Source organism: Acomys russatus, chromosome 13 (assembly GCF_903995435.1).
Source record: "Acomys russatus chromosome 13, mAcoRus1.1, whole genome shotgun sequence".
In the NCBI taxonomy this organism is placed as follows: Eukaryota; Metazoa; Chordata; class Mammalia; order Rodentia; family Muridae; genus Acomys; species Acomys russatus.
This window is the reverse complement of record NC_067149.1, coordinates 64367069-64386870: the sequence shown is the minus strand read 5'-3', so window position 1 is coordinate 64386870 and position 19802 is coordinate 64367069. Positions and strand designations below refer to the sequence as shown.

At 40.4% G+C, this 19802-nt stretch overlaps 1 pseudogene; it reads left to right on the top strand.

The window, feature by feature from the left end:
- Positions 1–19189, top strand: part of LOC127197585 (solute carrier organic anion transporter family member 1A5-like) — a 38423-nt pseudogene extending 19234 nt beyond the window's left edge.
- Positions 19190–19802: the final 613 nt, after the last annotated feature.

The following is a 19802-nucleotide window of genomic DNA, read 5'->3' as shown; positions in this document are numbered from 1 at the left end:
TCCATATGTAAACCCAGTGTAGACAGTACTTTATTAAGATTCTCCTCACAGGTTATTTTATGTTGTGTCAAGTTGACAATAAAAGATAATCATCAAAGGGACACTTGAAAACACAGTTGTGGATACATCAAAGGACCTTTCTCACATCATAGCTTTGATAGGACTGCCTGTGAGAGTATAGCCTTGCCTTTAACTCAGCAGAAAAGAGAATTTGGAATGTGGCTTTAAGTAATGAGGCTTCCATGTCAGTCAACTTTCTTTCCCTTTAATAAATTCCAGAGATGATGGATTCATTTGACTCATATCTTCAGAGGTTTTAGTCTGTGTCTTTGGACTGTGTAGTTTGGAGGCTTCTCATGAGGCAGCTTATTATGGTGTAAGGATGAGTGTAGTAAACTATTCATCCTGTGATGGGAAAGCAATGCAAAGCATGGAAGAGGCCTTGAATCTACTCCAGGTGACCTAAAGACCAAGCACCATGCCCTATTTAGGAAAGGTTCTACCAGCTGCAGTGGTGCCATCCCGAGAAGCAACTCTGAAACATATTGTCTTCTGGGAACTTTCAATATTGAAACAATAGGATCATCTTCTTTCTCAATAGTTATAGAAACCAGTGCATATTCATGTAACATACATATGTACATATAGCATATACATGTACATGTAATATTGATACCAAATTTAATTTCTTTATGTGTTGAATATGTAAAAATATCTGAGGTAGTGGAGTATGTAGCTCAGTAGTAGAGCTCTTGCCTAGCCTATTGCATTTGATAGACCAAGCTCTTAAAAAGAAGGAAAGGAAATCTAAGATTATAAATTATTCAATCTCAAGGCTTTTGTGCAAGAAAACTCATGTGTACTTATATAAATGTTTGTCTTTGTTTACTTCCAGGGATTTTAGAAATGGGAAGGATGTTCGGCCCAATAATTGCACTTTTATTGGGATCTTTCTGTGCAAGTATTTATGTAGACATTGGTTCTGTGAATGCAGGTAACAACACAATGCAATTTATTTATACACTCCAGGCCCTAGAGTATGGGAGAATGTTCAGGAATGCTATTCCACTGCTTCCTTTGATTGTTAGTTAGATAAACACCACTTACAGATGGCAGACCTAAGGGAAGAGGGGTGAGGATAAAATGCCACCTTCTGTGGCAAAAGCCACATTTCAGGCACAGCTTTGGTTTAAAAATGTTACTTACAAAGGTTAGTTTCAGTGAGGCAGTCACTGTGGATAACAAAACAGATATGTCAGTTATGTAATGGACATCAATTTATAAAGTTTCCACATGACAGACAGAAAAAATCATTTAATGTTGTAAAATGTCTCACCACATACTGATAAATAAAATTAGGTATTTTCCTTAGTTTTATTATTTATTTACTTTACATTCCAATGGCAGATTTCTCTCCCTCCTCTCTTTCCAGTCACTCCCTCTCACCTCCCTTTCAAACTCCCCATTCACCCATCCTCACCTTCTCCTAAGAAGAGGGGAGTTCCTCCCCGCGTATTTCATCCAGCTTTGGAATATCAAGTTTCCGTAAGGATGCTGAGGATAGACAAGGCATCTCAGTTAAGAGAAAGGGATCCAAGGGCAGGCAATGTAGCCAGAGAAGGCCCTGCCCCTGCATTAGGAGCTCCCACACGAATACTGTACTGCACATGTGTTACATATGTGCAGAGGGCCTGGGTCAGTCCCTGCATGCTCTCTGCTGGGCACTTCAGTCTCTATGACTTTATGGGCCCAGATTAGTTGGTTCTGTAGGTTTTCTTGTTGTATCCTTGGCCATTCCTCCCCCTCTTCCACAGTATTCTTCTATCTCCACTTAATGTTTGGCTGTGGGTCTCTGCATCTGTTTCCATCCGTTGCTGGGTGAAGCCTCTCGGATGACAGTTATGCTAGGATCCTGTCTGCAAGTATAGCAGAATATCATTAGTAGTTTCAAGGGTGCGCACCCTCTCCTAGCATGGCTGTCAAGATGGGCAAGTCATTAATTGGCCATTCTCTCAAATTCTGCCCCATCTTTTACCCCTGTACATCTTTTAAACAGGACACATTGTGAGTCTAAGGTTTTGTGGCTTGATTTGTGTCCTCTATTAGAAGTATTGTCTGGTTATAGGAGATGCCAGCTGAGGCTCCACATACTGCCCTCGGCCCCATTATAGGCACCTTAGCTAGGATCACCCTCATAGATTCTTGGGAGTTTTCATTGTCCTAGTTTCTACCTTGTCCCACAGATACTCCCCCAATCCAGTTCTCTCTCCCTACACTGTCTCTCCTCCCATCTTCTCCCCACCTCATGCCTCCTGTTCCCAAGCCCACCTCCTCCCCCAAATAGTTTTTTAATAAATACACAAAACAAAAAATAATAGGATATCAGGTACTTTGTGTAATTATTTTTATTTATGTATTTGTGTGGAAGAAGAGGTTGCCTGATGAAGTCAGAGAGGGTGTCAGTCATCCTGAAATCATAGTTATAAGAAGTTGTGAGTTCCAGAGAACTCAGGACCTCTACAAAAGCATTACTACCTCTTGGCCCCTGAACTGTTTCTCCTGGCCCTTCCTCACCCACTGTGATGCTTTGAGACAGGAATATATCAGGTTAAAGCTATTTTCTTAAATATGTCTTTTTTAAAATGTAAGTTCAACTATTGCTCCATGTAGTGCTCTAGAACCTTCTCTTCTTATAATTTTAACTTCACCAAATTGATTTTCTGTAAGTATGAACTAGTCCAGTAGTGTGTTAGATGTTTGTAATCCCAGAATTTGGGAAGAAGACATAAAAGATAACAAATTCAAGACACAAACAAGAACAAATGTGTGAATAGTAAATAAATGATGTACAAATTTTATGTCTAGATGAATTTATGGATGTTAATAATTTTCTGCAGTTAAGAGAGGAAAGAATTATGCAAGCTAATACAATATCTACATTTCTTTACAGACAACCTGACCATAACTCCCGCTGACACACGCTGGGTCGGTGCCTGGTGGATGGGCTTTCTGATCTGTGCAGGAGTGAACATCCTCACCAGCGTCCCCTTCTTCTTTTTTCCCAAAACACTCCCCAAGGAAGGACTAGAGGATAATGTGGATGAGACTAAAAATGGCAGAGAAGAGAAGCACAGAAAAAGAGCCAAGGAGGAAAAACACGGAATCACTAAAGGCAAACAGGAAAACTTTAAGCTCTATTTGGTTTAGATGGTCTGTGGTTAGTGGGCACTTGTCACACTGTGCTGAGTTAAGGTAGCTTGTTACTAATCGTCCCTAATCAGCTGTGATAAACTTCTTCCACAGTTAGCACTTGGAAACAACTGACATGATAGGGAACCTGACTTACCTTACATTAGACTTTATGAAAATTTCATGTCAATCTGAGCACTCAGTGAAGAAACAGATTTACCCATCTGTTTCAAATGTCTATTTTACAAGAAATAATAATCAAGTTAAAAATATTAATAATCATAAATTCAAGCTAAACATAAAGGTAAAGAAAAGCTGGTTTGATAAGAAGAATGTTAGTTTAGCTGTGAGCATGCTTGAAGTCAAGACTGACTTTCAAGATGATCTCAAGAGAAATCATGACAGATGACATAATCATCTACCTTTGAAGCTGTGTGATAGTTTACAGGAGAATTGGTCCCTTAGAACAGACTGTTTTAAACAAGTGGGAATATTACCAACCTATGATGCAGAGTGGAGATGGCTCTGTGAGAAGCTACGGTGGGACAGCAGAGTGTCCTGGCACTTCATTGATGACATTGCTATTTGCTCCACCACTCACAGCCTACACACCTATGTACACTGAGTAGTCACAAATCTTCCCTGAGCACTACAGACCATGGCTGAGGATCCAGTCACAATAGGAGCCCCTGCAGGGACTTGAACGTTCGTAGAATTATGATCATGTTATCGATTCTCCTGAAGGGCCAATACTCAATCCTCTATGTGACTTTGTTGTCTGCCAGATCAATCTGATTTTAAAACTAGGACAGAGCTGAGCAGAGAAGAAGACATACAGAAAGTAACTGAGCACTGTGGAGACTCATTTAGAAGGACAGGAAGTCAACAAACAAGATTGAGTTCAAAAGCTCTCGGGAGCTCTGACTGCAACCATCTCACTCATAAACATGGATTTTAGCATTAGAATCCTTTTTTTTTCCATTAAAGTGCTCTGATTATTTTAAAATTAGAAATCAAAGCAAAAACCATGAAGGCATGAAATGAAAAAGACTGTTAAGTGTGAATTTCAGCCAAATTATCTTCAGTAAGATCTAATCCAATCACTAGAGACAGGCTACAAACGTGACTTTCGGCTTCCTAAACAGAGAAGAATTGTGAGGTTCCTGATATACACCAAATGATTGGCATTCTTTACAGTAAGACCTTCCTATTGAGATGTTTAAAAGTATCACTAGGTGCTTTTTATGCTTGTTCTGCATGAAGTCTTGGTGAGATGCTGAGGTTGTCTGCACTACAACATGATTCTTGGGGCCTTCCTACACTTTCTATTTTTTGCACAAAGGAGTGATAGCATCAGTGTCTGAACTCAGACTTCATCAAAGCATGTCCCTTGCAGATTCCAGAGGACAGACTAGTCACTTCTAGTGAATGTAGGATACTAATAGAGGGAAAGGAGAGAAAAAGAAATGAAAATGTATGGCCAAAGACACAATTCTATCTTCTTATACTTTTGCTTGACTGACACAACCGGGTTCTGGTTCTTTTGTAGCCAGTTGTGTCACTAATTTCCCAAAGGGACTTAAAGTATGATATAGAACTTTATCCCCAAGGGCTAATGATTTGTCAAATGTATTTGTGCTACAGCACAGGATCTGTGAGAAGATTTTGGAAAAGCACTGGACACTAAACGCAAGGCCAAGTTAGCTTGACGGTCTCTACATTCCCTTGTTTCAGATTTCTTGCCGTTCATGAAGAGCCTGATCTGCAACCCAGTTTACATGCTTTTCGTTCTTACAAGTGTGATACAGATCAACGTATTTGTCAGTATAATGACCTTCATGCCTAAATTCCTGGAGCAGCAATATGGAAAATCGACCGCAGAGGCCATCTTTCTCATAGGTATGTACGTCCATCATTTGCATAGTAGCACTTCCTGCTCAGACAATAGCATGATAAAACTATCCCCAAGGACCTGATAAACATGAAGATAATGTGACAGGGTGACTACAGTACAATTGGTATATCTTAGGATAGTCTTTAAATTTTTTTTCATTTCAGTCTCCAGCAAAATCAAGAATCTATAAGGAAGGGAAGAAGCCAGAACTACCCTCTCTGTTCTCTTCAATCTGAATAAAAATCATTGCAGTTATGGAAGTCTTAGGGAAGCTCATATGGGTCAATTTTCAGAGTGGGAATAAACTAATTCAAAGTGGGATACAGAGTCAGCTCCCTGTGACTCTGTCTCACTCCCAGATTTTACCCCTGGGCTTCCATTCTTGCTCGCCTCCTTCCTCCTCAGTCAGTTGTTCAGTCCCTGGTGGGTCTGAGGAGTCTCTGTAGCCATAGTCTGCTCTTCTTGTTAGCGCACTAAACTCAGGGATTATAAGCAACTTTGGAATTTTCCTGGGTTCATTGTACTCTTGAAAAATGAGAGTCACCTGTTGCCAGAAACCCTGTTGTATAAAGTTTCCTGAAAGTCTGAATCCCAGTCCTCACACTCAGATATGTAAAGTTAAATGTCAAGGTGTAGAGCTGCAAAGCATGGTTACCTTCTTCCAATCTTGGTGCTGACATGTGTGAATGCAACCTGGCCAAGATTTTCTCTTCCCTTTCCTTATTCTCCTTTGATCTTAGCTGGGGAAAGAGGGTCAGGGAGGCAGAGTGCTGGTCAACATTAACAATGGACAAACATGGTTCTGCACTATACGCGTGGACTCGGCAACAACCTTTAAAATCACCTGGAGCTAAGTCAAATTCCCAATAAACAGAGTAGAAAGAAATAAATGAAATGTGTGTGTGTGTGTGTGTGTGTGTGTGTGTGTGTGTGTGTGTGTAAAATACTCAATAGGTGTTTATGACCTACTGCAATTGACTAATCAGATGCTAAGCAGTTTTTTAAAGTGAGGTTATGGGCATTTGAAAACTTTTTATATATATGTGAGGGAGTAGGGGTTATAATCAGTGTATACTCAAGATGAACAGTTTCCTAAGATGTCATGAGCAAATGTATAACATGTTTATTTTCTGACGCGTTTTCTGAATACAATTTTGCTTGCATTTACAGGTGTTTACACATTACCTCCAGTATGTATTGGATATTTAATTGGTGGCTTTATTATGAAGAAGTTCAAGATTACTATCAAGAAAGCTGCATGCATAGCGTTCTGCTTATCCTTTTCTCAGTTTCTTCTCTCATTCTGCAACTTTATATTGACCTGTGATAATTTCCCTGTTGCAGGCCTAACTACCTCTTATGACAGGTATGTTGTTTAATCATAAAGAGCAAATTATTTTCACAATTGCTAGCCTATTTTCTCCAAGAGATCATTTAATAATGATTTAATGGAAGTGATCCATGGTTATCTTGTAGGTTTTTTCCCCTCATAAACTCTATACCAGCTCATACAAATGTAGGCAAGTTCCAAGAACTACTATTGATTAGGTTTATGACTTCACAGGCATACAGATGGTAGCTTTAAAGTGTAAAAAAAAAGTGTAGTAAAGTGTAAAAAATTAGGTTTTGTAGCCTACATTACCCATGAATTTTATACTCCCACAAACAGCACTATAAGTTGAGTATGAGGTCAGCAGGCCTTCATATGTTTCCACAATAGGCTCAAATTTAGCATAATTGAATCTAATACATAATAAGTCAATTAATGTATTCATTTTTTAAAGATTTATTTTTTAAGCATACAATGTTCTACCTGCATGCGTGCCTGCATGCCAGAAGAGGGTACCAGATCTTATTATAGATGGTTGTGAGCCACCTTGTGATTGCTGGGAAGAACAGACAGTACTCTACCTCTGAGCCATCTCTTCCGTCCCCTATCTTGTGTACACACACACACACACACACACACACACACACACGCACACACATCTATATATACATATATGTCACTGGTATAGTTATATCTCATGTACTCTGTAGTCTTAGATTTCACATTTTAAAGGTTCCCTGATCATATTCTGTATTAGCATGAATTTGTTAAAACAGTATAGGACATAGTTATAAGATCAAACAATCAATTAAAGTGAAATAAACCATACATGTGGAGGTTCCTTTCAAAGGGAGAGGACTCAGTGGTAAAGTGCTTGCTGAGCTGGCAGGAGCTCCTGGGTTCAGATACTCAGAACCCATGGAAAGCTTGACATGGTGTGGTCCATGTGACCCCAGTGTTCCTACTGTGACCTGAGGGGCACAGGCAGGAAAATCCTGAACGTTCATGTGCCTGCTAGTCTGGCATTTGCAGCAGTGAACAGCAAGGGACTCTGCCTCCAGCAAGGTGGAAGGTTATCTTCTGACGTCCACGTGTGTGCTGTTGCACAAGTGTGCTTACACAAACACATACATGAAAGAAAGAAATTAAAAGTAAAACAATTTTCAAAATTCTTAAGAACTGTAATATTGAAATGATTTCAAATAAAAATAAGTAATTATATTTATATAATAATATACATAAATATTATATGCCATCTAGAAATTTGCCATTCACTTTAGAGGATGTATATAGTGAAATTACGGAGCAATCAGTGAGTTTACTGTAACTGGCTTCAACACCCCAGGGTAGAATTAATGCCACTGTGTCCATCTCCAGTCATGCTCTCCACACACTGTGTTTGAGGGACAGGATTTGAATCCAGCTGCTAGAAACTCAGCAGATTCTTCGTTCACTCCCCTGTAATGCTGGGTATTTCTACATCTCATCAAAGCGTGGCTGGTCAGTTAAACCACTCTGTTTGGAAGCTACATGAACATCTATCTTATATTTATGAGACAACTGCAGATTTTGTCCCAGCCAGCTCTTTCATTACTCTCCATCATGCTGTCAATGTGTTATGAGCTTCAATTTAGTTTTAATGTCATCATAAGTTTCTTATAGTGTAGCAATTAATGTTTACTTTTAAAGAAATTGAAAAAAGGAGTCATGCAACCACTGAAATAGATAATTTGTGTGACAAAAACAGTACAAAGACCACATGTTACTGTTCAGATGATTTTGTTTCTATTATGGGGTAGAATAAGATTCTCTCTCTCTCTCTCTCTCTCTCTCTCTCTCTCCTCTCCTCGCCTTCTCCTCCTCTCTTCTCTTCTCTCCCCTCTCTCCTCCTCTCTCTCTCTCTCTCTCTCTCTCTCTCTCTCTCTCTTCTCTCTCTCTCTCTCTTTCTCTCTCTCTCCTCTCTCCTCTCTCTCTTTCTCTCTCTCTCTCCTGTTGTGTGTGTGTGTGTGTGGTGTGTGTGGTGTGTACATGGTGAATGAAGAAAAAAAATAAAGATTTGAATGGGTTTTCAGTACCCATAACAATATTTTAAATCATTTCAGAGTTCAGCAGCCTCCATATGTGGAGAATAAGGTCCTTGCTGATTGCAACACCAGGTGTAGCTGCTTAACAAAAACATGGGATCCAGTGTGTGGTGACAATGGCATAGCGTACATGTCAGCCTGCCTTGCAGGCTGTGGAGAAGTCTGCTGGAACAGGAATCAACATGGTAAACACCCCTTTCAGTGTTTGGGCTGCTGTTTGTGTGCTGCACTAACATGTGCTTGTGACCTAAGCCTACATCTGCTAAGAAGCAAAAATAGTCATGCCTAAAATAGTTTAATATTTTTTGGGAACAAATCAATTTAATCCACATACTCATACTGGGTGCTACAATTCCTAGAGAGTATGTAAAGCCTCGTCAGAGTCTGAGCATCATTTTGTGACTTCAAGGCAGTTGAGAACATTATTCAAGTGATCTGAGTTAAAATGTCTGGACAGGATGGAGAGATGGCTCCACTGTAAAGAACACTTGCTGTTCTTTGAGAGGACATGTTTGGTTCCCAGCACCCCACATGGGGCAGCTCACAATGCCAGCTCCAGGCCATCTGACACCCTCCTCTGTCTTCCTCAGGCACCCACATGTACCTGTTTGTGTACACACAAATACAGAAGCATGCACGTAAATCCACATTAAAGTTGAAACTGTAAATTACTCTGGACAGAACTTGAACCTTTGTTGTGGTAGGAACTTATGAAGCCCAGGCTGGCCTCAAGCTTGCTGTGTAGTTGAGGTGGACAGAACACTTACCTTTTGTATCACAATAGGTATTATTTATTTATTTAGTGGTGTGCAGGTGCCTGTTGCATATGGAGGCCATAAGGCAACCTCAGCTGTTGACTCTCAGGCCCCACGCACTTGGTACTTTTGAGACAGGATCTCATGGCCTGGAGTTTGCTGCTTCTGTTAGACCATCTGGCAACTGAGCCCAGGAAGTCACCTGTCCTCACCTTCAGTGCACCAGTGTTGCAAGCACATCCTCTGTGCATGCATTTTCCCATGTTTCCGGGGATGCGAACTCAGGTCCTCATGCTTGTGCAGGTCTTTACTGACTGTTCCACCTGTCCGGCGCTCGCCATGACAGTTTAGCAAGATAAAGAGCCAAGCAAGTTTTCTTGCCTTAAACATGTTGTAATACTTACAGTTGGGCGGGTAATCAGACCATGAAATATATTTTAAAAATTGACTTTATTTTTTTTCCATTTTTTTTATTAATTTATTCTTGTTACAATCTCATGTTTATCCCATCCCTTGTATCCTCCCATTCCTCCCCCCCCATTTTCCCATTATTCCCCTCCCCTATGACTGTTCCTGAGGGGGATTAATGTCCCCCTATATATTCTCATAGGGTATCAAGTCTCTCTTGGCTACTTGCTGTCCTTCCTCTGAGTGCCACCAGGTCTTATTTTTTAAATAAACACTTTTATTTGTTGGCATGACTTTGTTTATTAGTAAGCAACTAAGTATTCCATCAACATTCTGAAAGTTATTTTGTTTGAGTACTTAGTAGTAGGTTAAAAATGCATATTTTTTTTGCTTTTTAAAAAGATTATGTGGCAGTTATAAAGTTGGAGCAATGGGTAAGGTATTTGACACTAAGCCTTAACACCAGAATTATATTCTGGGACTCACTTCGTAGAAACAGAATACTAAACTCGCATAACTTATTCTGTGACTTGTGCATGCATGCCATGGCACACACATATCCACACATAGACACACTCATGCAGATGTATGCCTACACATATATGCACACATAGATACAAGATAACCAAGTAAACAAATAAAATTAAAATAAGGCGTGAATTCAGAATATGAATTTTTGCACATTTGTTTCAGTGTATTTAGAGAAGAATAATACTATTTTAAAATATACCTTTTTATATTTTATGATTTCTGAGATAGCAGAAGAAACATAGAAATAAACAAGGAACCTCCTTTTTTGTCAGTATTATTATTTAATGGTGTTTGTGGTCAACACGGGTCCTCATTTGAACTGTATGAGTGTTCTTCTCCTCTGAACAGTGTCATTGGCCACAACACTCTCCATTTAATCTAACTAGCTGTGTAGAAAATTATGACGGTTTGGTCCCAGTATTTTTCTTCCTTCATAGCACACTTGCTTTCGTTTGTTTTTTGACAGGTGTTTCAAAACTGCAGCTGCATTCGCTCATCAGGAAACTCATCTGCTGTCCTCGGGCTGTGTAACAAGGGCCCTGACTGTGCTAAGATGCTGGCAGTACTTTTTAATCCTGTCAGTAATTCTCTATTTCATCTACTCTCTAGCAGGCCATTCCTGGGTACATGGTTCTCCCTGAGGTAATAAGTAACCCAGCCCCTTCATTTAGCTTTTTCTTTTCCTTCTTCATAGTGTGCAAATGTGTGTGCATGCGTGCGGGCATTTGTGCCTGCGTGGGTGCCTGCATGCCTGTGTGCCTGTTTGTGTGTGTGTGTGTGTGTGTGTGTGTGTGTGTGGTGTGTGTGTGTGTGTGTGTGTGGTGTGTGTGAATGTGGATGTGGGCTCCTGGTTCAAAAGACAGTGTTGAGGCAGGGTCTCTCTTGTTATTTCTGCTGATGTGCTGCCTGTGTACTCAGCCTATCTGGGCCTCAAGGTCCCAAGAAATTCTGTTTTCTTTCCTACTTCACTGTGAGAATGTTTGGATTATAGATGCATGTCACTGATTTGGACTTCTCCGTTTTATTTTTTTTACATCTGTTCCTGGTTTTGGGGATTGAACTCAGTCATCGAATTTTTGGAGTAAGCACTTTACCCATTGAGCCATGCCACAGATGTCATTTAGATATGTTTTGGCCATTTATTTTATTACCTTTCCCAATAAAGGCTTTGGAGTCATGATTCCTAGAACATCAGGGCTTTAAGATACCTTTATCAAGACTCTTATGCTAAGCATTGCCAAATTAACAGTAATTTAAAGTTCACTGAAATTTTTCTTCCTGTCCTTGTCCATTTTCTCCCTAATTGCCCCTAAGTGAACAAACTTCGTTTTGCAGCTCGACACTAGTTGCCTGGCACTCAGTCCCTATGGCTCAGCTAACTGACTGGCAGTGTGAAACTTTCTGGTGTAAAAAGGGACCAGGCCCCCTTGACATTCTGCTGTCAATTTGTCTTTAACAGAAAACATGAATGCGTTAATAGATCCTCTCTAACAGGAGTACATGAAAGCAGTGTAGATATTCATCTCCCTAACACAACGGAGGAAGTTGCATTTCAAAGTTTTTATTATTATTATTATTATTATTATTATTATTATTATTATTATTATTATTATTATTATTATTATTATTATGTGTTCTTTTCAATCTAGCAAACTCACACACACTGTCAATGGGAAAAGGTTCAACTCTACATTTCTTTTCTCATTGGAATTCAGAAGTAAAGTTGCATCGCTATGATCATCATCATACACTGCACCAAGGTTCTCCAGTCTCCTTTCCTTTCCTGTGCTCTTTTGTTTCCTTGCCCACATGCCCTTTGTGGCCCCTTCTCCTCCTCCTCCTTTTCTCCTCCTTTGCTTCCCTCCTCTTCTCCCCTCACACTTCTCTTTCTCTTCTTTTCTCTTTCCTCCCCTACTCTGCCCTTCCCTCCCCACCCTTCACCTCCTCTTCTCTCTTCTCCAACTACCCTTCCCTCCCCTCCCTTCTTCTCCCCTCTCCTCCCCTCTCCACCTACCCTTCCCTCCCCTCCCTTCTCCCCTCTCCTCCCCTCCCACATACCCTTCCCTCCCCTCCCTTCTTCCCCTCTCCTCCCCTCTCCACGTACCCTTCCCTCCCCTCCCTTCTTCTCCCCTCTCCTCCCCTCTCCACATACCCTTCCCTCCCCTCCCTTCTTCTCCCCTCTCCTCCCCTCTCCACCTACCCTTCCCACCCCTCCCTTCTCCTCCCCTCTCCCCCCTCTCCTCTCCACCTACCCTTCCCCCTCCCCTCCCTTCTTCTCCCTCTCCTCCCCTCCCTACCCTTCCCTCCCCTCCCTCCCTCTCCCCTCCTCCTCCCCTCTCCACGTACCCTTCCCCTCCCCTCCCTTCTTCTCCCCTCTCCTCCCCTCTCCACCTACCCTTCCTGCCCCTCCCTTCTCCTCCCCTCTCCACCTACCCTTCCCTCCCCTCCCTTCTTCTCCCCTCTTCTCCCCTCTCCACCTACCCTTCCCACCCCTCCCTTCTCCTCCCCTCTCCTCCCCTCTCCACATACCCTTCCCTCCCCTCCCTTCTTCTCCCCTCTCCTCCCCTCTCCACCTACCCTTCCCCCCCTCCCTCTCCTCCCCTCTCCTCCCCTCTCCACGTACCCTTTCCTCCCCTCCCCTCCTCTTCCCTCCCCTCTCCTCCCCTCTCCACCTACCCTTCCCTTCCCTCCCTTCTCCCCTCCCCCCCTCTCCTCCCCTCCACCTACCCTTCCCTCCCCTCCCTTCTCCCTTCTCCCCTCTCCTCCCCTTCCACCTCCCCTTCCCTCCCCCTCCCTTCTTCTCCCCTCTCCTCCCCTCTCTACCTACTCTTCCCTCCCCTCTCAACTTCCTTCATCTGCTTCTACTCATCGTGCACATTCAGTGGAAGAGGCTAAACATATGTCCTTATGTATTCATTTTGCATTCATACAAATGGAGACGCAGTTTATACTTTGCTTCAGTTCATAGGTTCATGGACAGATAAAGGCACCAAGTATTGCTAGTTTTTACATCTTAAGTTCTTGCAAGTGAGGGACATTTGGCTGGACATCTGTCACCCCCACATGCCAGGCAGATTCAGCTGCTGTTGGTCAGTGGTGTCCCCTTTCTTCCTCACTACTCCTGATGCCTCGGTTCCAAAGCCGCATGCTCGGTTGGTAAGGAGGACTTTTCCTCATAGAGGAGAATGGTCATAGGTGAAGGCAGATGAGCAGCTGAACCCTCCTGTTAGAGCCTCCAACATGCTCTGGAGAGATGCTCTCATGTTTGCTGTGTATCTGCTCCCACTTCAATCCCACGCTCACTTGCTCAGTTTCTTCTTTTCTAAAGTTGACTGTTCAACTGGGTCTAAGAAAGTGTGGCTGGATGAGGTTTTAATGTATGACCATTTAAAATATTTTTCATGAAATTGTTTCTAAAATGAAATCCAAACAGTTACATATAATTATTTTCTTGCCTAAGGGTATATTTGGTCAGGAAAAAGAACACATTTTAAAAGGTCTTTCATAGTCCTAACGTATAGCATATTTTTCAGTTTTTATCTTTACGGTTTTATAGGCCTCCCTTTGTATGTAGTTATCAAAACCATCTCAAATCTATTCTTTTAGGTGGAATAGAACAGACAAATTCTAAAGTTGTTAAATCCATATAACAGAGTCATTTTCTTAATTTCATAGCATACATAAGGGGTACATTCTCTGTTTATCTATGGGACTGTATTTACCGTACCTTGAATTGTTATGTGACCTGTGTTTGCTTTTTTATCAACATGAGAAAAAGCTGGCAAACAACCTACGAGAGTAAAGATTTATCTGGTTTGTGGTTTCAGAGGTTTTGGTCCATCGTAGTAGGCATGGCATGGTGTTTGTCATGGTAACCAGGAGACTATTCATCTAGGTTAGCAACAATCGCTGTTAATGGGCTTATGCGTGCTTCAGATATGAAGGTTAGAGGCCAGCTTTCAGAAGTCCTTACTCTCCTTCCTCTATGTGGGCTTAACAGAGGTAGAGCTGTGCCAGTCTCAAGTGAGGATGAAAAGCTTAAGCATTGGAATCATGAGCTATCATTCACTGTCATAGGAGGATGACAAGGCAGATTTGTATTTGTGTCATGAACTTTTATGTATGTATGTAGGAATGCATGTCTGTGTGCGTATGTATGTTCATATGTATATATGTATTTTTCAGGTGCATCAAGTCCGAAGAGAAGTCACTTGGGATTGGATTACATACATTTTGCATAAGAGTATTTGGTATGAAGAATTTTCCAACATATAAGACCAATATTAAGTGTTTAGTAAACCAATTAATTTTTCATAATAAGAAGAAAGCAACTATCTTGTCAACCCAAAATACAACTCTAGCCTTAAAGGGAATAAGGGCTTATCTGGAATCAAACATGAGGGACCATGACATGGGCACACAGATTCAGGTCACCAAAATATCATATCACAATAGGAGAACTGTTTAGTGATATTTATAGTTAGAGAACAAAGGAACTCAAGAACAAAGCACTTCTGAAATATATCTGTGGGTACATCAGGTAGGTTGGCTACTGTAAAGCAGGGAATTTTCTGCTGTACGTTCAGACATTATCTGATGGCATTCTTAGTGTTTGTGTGGGTGGAGGCTAGTGACCTCTTCAGTCAACACACTCTCAAAGGCTTCATGTGATAGTGACATGGATATGTGTTCAGACACAGGGATGGGGCAATAAATGATCAGTATGAGAGGTAAAGATAATTTGTCTCTGGATCTGCATTATCCCAATTTCCACAGCCAGGAAGATCCAATAACCTTGTAGCATCTTTAATATAGGGTGTTTTCTACCCAGTTTTTGCTGAATGTCAGTGTACAAGCACTTATGTTTGGAAATGGCTTCTTGTAATTAGTCTGAGAATGAGGTAACTGCACAGATGAAAAACACTTCCCCTTGACTTTAAAGACCTTACTTGACTCTAATTATGCCTTTCATCTCTTAGTGGATTCAAGAGTAAAATGGAGTGGAAAGGATTTTGTTAGTTGGAGGTACAGAAAACCAATAGAAGACATTTCAGAAAATGCATGAGTGTCATGATCATGAACTCAATGAATATATTCTTCTCAACTTATATATAGCTTTCATTTGTTGTGATCTAGAAACTTTCCTTTAATTTATAATTCTTAAAAGTAAGTTTACAGCATTTGGTTCATAAACTGTTATGTTGTTCTTTTTAAATATGGAAAGTGATGTAATTCCAAGTAGAATTACATCTCTCTCTCTCTCTCTGTCTCTCCTTTCTTTCTTCTTATAAATAGGCTAAGTTTGTTGTTGTTGTTGTTGATTGTTTGGGGTTTGGTTTATTTCTTTTTTCTCTCTTCATTGCAGCTGGCATTCCTGCACCTGTTTACATTGGTGCTTTGATAGACAGAACATGTTTACATTGGGGAACTCTGAAATGTGGTGAGCCTGGGGCGTGCAGGATGTATGATATAAATAGCTTCAGGTAATGATAAATCTGAGATGGAGTTTTGTAGCATAAAATGCCCTTATTCACATCTAAACTTTTCTAGAGTGATAAAATCACATTTCACTTATTTTTCAGAAAGTACATAGATGGTATAACTTCCTTATTTATGTTTTAATATTTTCCCATTATTTCTACGGTGCTTAATACATTTAATCATGGGTGGATTTCCTAAAATCCTTTCAGAATACTTTAGAAAGGGAGCAGATATCAGCATAGAGGCCCTGGAGCAGAAGGGAAATTTACATCTTGAGCTGAGTTAGCATGGCAGAACACAAGAAATAAATAGAAGAACAAGATTCATGACTTGGGACAAGGATAATACAGATAGGAACAAAATCTCATATTTCCTACCATCCTTTACCTATGGACAGAGAGAAGGGACTTTTCCCTTCTGCAGGGGTTGGGAAGACAGACTCTCAGAAGATTCATGCAGCATGGATTCTGGCATCTAGTTCCTGGAAAATTCACAGCCCTCTCATGCTTGCAGCCTAACTAGATGAGAACCCAAAATCTGTGCAGGGCCATGCAGCTTAACAAACTGTTCTGGGTGCTGTAGCCAAAGCCTATCTTGAGAAGGCAACTTATTATATTTGACGAACAGTCTCATCTCTGTGAATCTATAGATGCTACACTGCACTTAGTAGTTGGCTGCTTATGAACACAACTTAACTCAGAAGAGGGACTGTGGGAACAAGAAACAAAACATTGAGAGTGTCACAAGAGTAGTTTGCCACAGATAGAAATACCTGGAGCCATTACCCTGAAGAACCAAGACACATGGGTACCCACCATTTGAGATTGGGGTACATCCAGTTGTGGGTGTTTTCATGCTATTATTTGTTCTAAACACTATTATTGACATGGTTTCCACCACTTTCCAAGCTAAGCAGGGACCTCACTAACAGTACACTAAAAAAGTTGTGTGGGATCACTGCTGCCCCACCTCCAGGGGTTATGACAGTCTGATCCTGAAGAAGACTGTTACCTTGTTGCTCTCTAGGGCTGCATTCCCAATGAAGCCAGCAGAGAAACTTTGTTTGTTACAGAGTGTATTGTAGCAAAGACTCCTTTTGCTTCTATAACCTCTTCAGCCAAAAGGAATTTTTCCCACTTGATGTTTCAGGGTGAGCATTATACTGAACAGTTCTGGGGGGTAGGGGAGGGGAAAGTGCTGGTTATTACCCTGTTCCAATATGTGTATGTCTGGAAGTAGCTGAGGTTCCATTCCTGGCCTGGTATGCCCATAGTAACAGTGTAGAAGGACTCAAGTGCAGTCAGTGTATCTCTGTGTGTTAAAGTTTCAACTGCCTTGACATCCCCACAATGGTGGACTGTGTCTCAGAATTGTGAGACAAATTATCAAGGTCTTTCAAAACAGTGACAAGGAAATAAGCTAAGATATTTCCTAATCTATTATACATCTAGAAAAAAAGACAATTATATTTCTAGACTGATATATCTAAAGTACAATATACATATATATTGTAATTATATATTCCTTCCATAAAAATAGCCATGAATATTTTCTCTTCTTATATAGTCCTGAATTTTGTATCTGAAGAGTGTTACCTCTCACTGTGTTCTAGATCTTCTCACCTCAATTAATGTAATCAGAAAATGTCCCATGGTCATTTTCACAAGTCAAGGTAATCCACACAGGCCTTCACTGAAACATCCTTTCCAGGATATTCTAGATTGTATATTGACAGGACTGTACATCACACAATACTTTATTATAAATATGTTGAGAACATGAAGGAAGACTTTCATAGTTATTTAGAAATGTGCACATGTCAAAAACACCTATTTTCCAAACACACTACTTCCAAACTCATTAAGGCATATTTTATCAAATTTACAAAGAATAGATACCTTATAACAGAATACAAGTAACTGAAAAAAACACAAAAGGAAAAATTACCTAATTCATTTCAGGAAGCTTGTACAGTTTTCATGCTTAAACATGAAAAATTATACATGAAAATGAACAACTCAAATCTACTAATATATGACAGTGACTAATAGGACATATTTTATGCAGGCCAGGTCTGCTTTTCCACTAAGGGTATCCAGGCACATTGCACACTGAAGCGTAGCTGGGACAGGTGGGTGGACACAGGATTTGGTTGGCACGAGTGCTGAAGAAATAACCTCTGGAGACAGTTTTTACTGAAACAGCTCTGTTTATTGGAGGGAGAACAAAGATTCTATAAACCTTGGTGAGTGGATAGGGGTTTTCAAGGTGAGGGTACATCATTGGCTGGGACCAAGGTGCTGGGAATGTTTCATTTGCATGAAGAGGCATTCTAGGTGCTTTGCTGGACATTTCCCTTATAAAGAAAAAGGACATATGTTTTAAAATATTGATATGCTGTGTTCCACGAATAGATTTTTTTTTGATATTGAAACCCTTGTATGTCTAAAATTGTGACAGCTGAACTGTGAAACTGCTGGAGCTGGCCTGGAGCAGGAGTGAGTTCAAGATGTATCCAAACCTGAAAATCTTGTCATGAGACTGTCAGGAATAGAACTGTTCCCTCCATGTTATGGGCCTGTATCTAGCCTTGTGACTCTCACCTCTGCCACCCTTAAGGTAGTCACATAACCTGGTGGCCTATAATTCTAGATTGTCTGAAATTGACAGCACTACGCATCGGACCATATTTTAAAACTAAACCTTTCTAAACCATCCTCCTAGATGCACCCAAGATGTATTTCTGTATGGTCTTAAATTCAGTCAGGTCAACAATGGAAACTTGGTATCACCAACATGAAAAAATGCATTTAAACTTTGCTGGTAAAAGTCATCTTATGGCATTTTAACAAACGTAATTATTAACGCTCCAAAAAAGATTATGTAAAGTACATGGGAAAAATAATCACCAGATGTTTTTCTTCAAAGAATAAAGGATCTGTAAAAATATACAAAATTAGCTTTCACTAAACACGTTAAGATTTAATACAGATTAGTTATTTTTGTTGTTGTTTTGTTTTGTTCTTGGTTTTTGTTTGTTTGTTTGTTTCTTTGTTTTTGAGACAGGGTTTCTCTGTAAAGCCTTGGTTGACCTGGAATCTCTTTGTAGATCAGCCTGGCCTTGAACTCACAAAAATCTGCCTGCCTCTGCCTCCCCAGTTGCTAGGATTACAGTCATAAACCACCACCATGCCCAGCTCAACTAATTCTTTTCCACAGGCGCATTTACTTTGGGGTGCCTGCAGCACTAACAGGATCAAGCTATCTCCCAGCATTCTTCATCCTAAGATTTATGAGGAAGCTCCAACTCCCTGGAGAAATCAGCTCTTCAGAAACTGAACTTGCAGAGATGACGCTCACGGAGAAGGAAAGCATGGATGTGCACAGAAGTCCTGAGGTTGAGAATGTCAGAGAACTGAAAACCAAACTATAGTGAGTTTTCTATTGACCTGTGCAAACCCATGAAGAGAATGTACATCTCACTTGCTTTGAATCATGAGAGATATTATAGGAGATATTTTCTTTTCTTTAAGGACCTCAAAATTATGTTATTCATGATAAAATAGTTACTGATAGCATTTTCGGGACTTTGGGGTAGAACTTAAGATCTTCTAAGGAAAGACTTCCATGGTGACCCTCACACTGTACTGTAAAACAGCCTTCCTATTCAAACACCATTTTCTTTTTTAACTCAATCAAGGGAAGTCTGTATTTCTCACCTAACTTCAAAGAGCTTTAAATTTTCCCTATTCATAAAACATCAGTTAATTCTACTGATGTTATGGTTTGATAGTGGAGGTATTTAGAGCTGAAAATAAGCATCTGCATCTGTCTTTATCTATTTAGGAGTTGCTAACTCTCTTTGTTTTATTATAGACATAATGCTTCCAAGATTAGACTTCTCATTAATGTGTCATTGAAAATCCCTTCTTTCATTACTATTGTCATACAATTGATCGTTTTGTTAGGAACACTGACCGATTTAATCAGGTTGTGGGACATACTGTGATACATACACTACAGCTTTATGATGAGATGTTTCCTATGCTTTGTTTTATTTGTGTGTGTGTGTGTGTGTGTGTGTGTGTGTGTGTGTGTGTATTTTGATTTGGGAGGAAGGTAGCAAGGGA